The sequence below is a fragment of the Anomaloglossus baeobatrachus genome, chromosome 5 (assembly GCF_048569485.1).
Source record: "Anomaloglossus baeobatrachus isolate aAnoBae1 chromosome 5, aAnoBae1.hap1, whole genome shotgun sequence".
Classification (NCBI taxonomy): Eukaryota; Metazoa; Chordata; class Amphibia; order Anura; family Aromobatidae; genus Anomaloglossus; species Anomaloglossus baeobatrachus.
In genome coordinates, this window is record NC_134357.1 from 428,593,261 (window position 1) to 428,595,936 (window position 2,676).

General features: G+C 37.9%; 1 protein-coding gene across 1 annotated transcript in view; it reads left to right on the forward strand.

Annotated features, from left to right (window-relative positions):
- The window catches only part of VAPB (VAMP associated protein B and C), a 99,654-nt gene extending 99,343 nt beyond the window's left edge, over positions 1-311 (forward strand). Inside the window, exon 6 of the mRNA XM_075350355.1 lies at positions 1-311. This exon is cut by the window's left edge and continues 1,161 nt beyond it. The gene's annotated coding sequence lies outside the window, so the exon portion shown is untranslated.
- Positions 312-2,676: the final 2,365 nt, after the last annotated feature.

The window sequence follows — 2,676 nt, forward strand, 5'->3', positions numbered from 1 at the left end:
ACGTTTATGTTGCGTGTACATAAAACCCGCACACGTCTCAGTATAAAGTTTGGCGTTCATTGTCTTGATCTATGGGGGTCTTTCTTCTTTTTTTGTTTTTTTTTTTTTCTCTTTTGTGTGTTACTTCTGTGTGGTCAATCAAAAAATGTTTCCTATGAACATCTTAATACATGGGATCTTAAAGAATTAGCATTTCCCCCCCCACCCCATCCTCCTGCCCCTCCTTATGGTTTAGTTATAAAATCTGGGGGGAAACAAATGAAATTTAACCCGTTGGGTGTCCCTGCTGTAAATTAAATCTTTCAAAAATACCTGTCTGTGGTTTACTTTTAATTTTTATGTTGTGACTTTGATTTTGAGCATTAGCATCCAAATGTGTAGATTTAAACCTGCGCCACTCTTGCTCAATGGCTGTGTATGCTATAGCTGTTTGCCTAATATATATATATATATATATTAATCTCTATCTCTATCACACATACACACACACATACACTGCAGTTCAAAAGTTTGAAAGTTTGGGGTCACCCAGACAATGTCTTTTCCATGAAAAATTTTACTTTTATTTATCAAATGAGTTGCATAATGAATAGAAAATATAGTCCAGACATTGACTAGTTTAGAAATAATTATTTTTACTTGAAATAATATTCTCCTTCAAACTTTGCTTCTGTCACAGAATGCTCCTTTGCAGCAATTCCAGCTTTGGCATTCTAGCTGTTAATTTGCTGAGGTAATCTGAAGATATTTCCCCCCATGCTTTCAGAAGCCCCTCCAAGTTGGATTGGCTTGATGGGCACTTTTTGTGTACCATACGGTCAAACTGCTCCCACAACAGTTCAATAGGGTTGAGATCTGGTGACTTGGCTGGCCACTCCATTACAGATAGAATACCAGCTGCCTGATCCTTCCCTAAATAGTTCATGCATAATTTGGAGGTGTGCTTTGGGTTATTGTCCTATTGTAGGATAAAATTGGCTCCAATCAAGCGCTGTCCACAGGGTATGGCATGGCGTTGCAAAATGGAGTGATAGCCTTCCTTATTCAAAATCCCTTTTACATTGTATAAATCTCCCACTTTACCAGCACCAAAGAAAGCCCAGACCATCACATTACCTCCACCTAGCTTGACAGATGGCGTCAGGCACTCTTCCAGCATCTTTTCAGTAGTTCTGCATCTCACAAATGTTCTTCTGTGTCATTCAGACACCTCAAACTTCGATTCGTCTGTCCATAACACGTTTGTACAATTTTCCTCTATCCAATGTCTGTTCTTTTCCAATATTAATCTTTTCCTTTTATTAGTCTGTCTCAGATATGGCTTTTTCTTTGCCACTCTGCCCTGAAGGCCAGCATCCCGGAGTCGTCTCTTCACTATAGATGTTGACATTGGCGTTTTGTGGGTACTATTTAAGTAAGCTGCCAGTTAACGACCTGTGAGGCATCGATATCTCAAACTAGAGACTCTAATGTACTTGTCTTGTTGCTCAGTTGTGCAACGGGGCCTCCCACTTCTCTTTCTACTCTGATTAGAGCCTGCTTGTGCTCTCCTCTGAAGGGAGTAGTACACATCGTTGTAGGAAATCTTAAGTTTCTTGGCAATTTCTTGCATGGAATCTCCTTCATTTCTAAGAACAAGAATAGACTGTCAAGTTTTACATGAACATTCACTTTTTCTGGCCATTTTGATTATAATGGAACCAACAAATGTAATGTTCCAGATTCTCAACTAGCTCAAAGGAAGGTCAGTTTTATAGCTTCTCTAATCAGCAAAACTGTTTTCAGCTGTGCTAACATACTAGCACAAGGGTTTTCAAGGGATTTCTAAACATCCATTAGCCTTCTAACACAGCAAACACAATGTACCATTAGAACATTGGAGTGGTCGTTGTTGGAAATGGGCCTCTATACACCTATGTAGATATTGCATTCAAAACCAGATGCTTGAAGCTAAAATAGTCATTTACCACATTAACAATGTATTTCTGTTTAATTTTATTGTTAGATTCATTGCAAAAAAAATGTGCTTTTCTTTGAAAAATAAGGAATTATCCAAGTGACCCTAAACTTTTGAAATGTAGTGTATTTTATAATGTGTATTTATAATGTATGGCTGAGCCTCAATACCAGACCTAGTCTTAGTAGGAGAGTGGCGCCTTTTCTGGATAAAATGCAGACCCATCATACAACCACTTTTTTTTTTTTTCTCCTTCCCTCTTGAGGAGCCTAGATTAAAGCTTTATTCACACTGTTTTTATTGGTGTACAAATGAAAACTGCATCAGTGTGATCAATACGATTTTCATGTGTTCATTTTACTATCGGTGTACCCGCCGTTTTCGTACTCACTAAAACAGTTAAAAATGGACGGCACCTGGATGACACATTGATGAGCCGTCTGTGTGTGTGATCTTCTTTTTTTTTTTTTTTTTTTGTCCCACCCAGACCCATTGATTTGCTTTGGTTAGTGTGATACATGACTTAGATCAAAAACGGAACTATCCTTCTTTTTTTTTTTTTTTCTTTTTTTTTTATTGTTCTTAGTTTGTTTTTTATTATACGCCCACAGATGCGACACGTACAAGAAAAACAATTGTCTGAATTAAGCCTAACTGATTGCTAGGGTACACTAAGGTCCGTTTTGGACAGCTGCAAGATTTTGACCCTCCCATTCAGT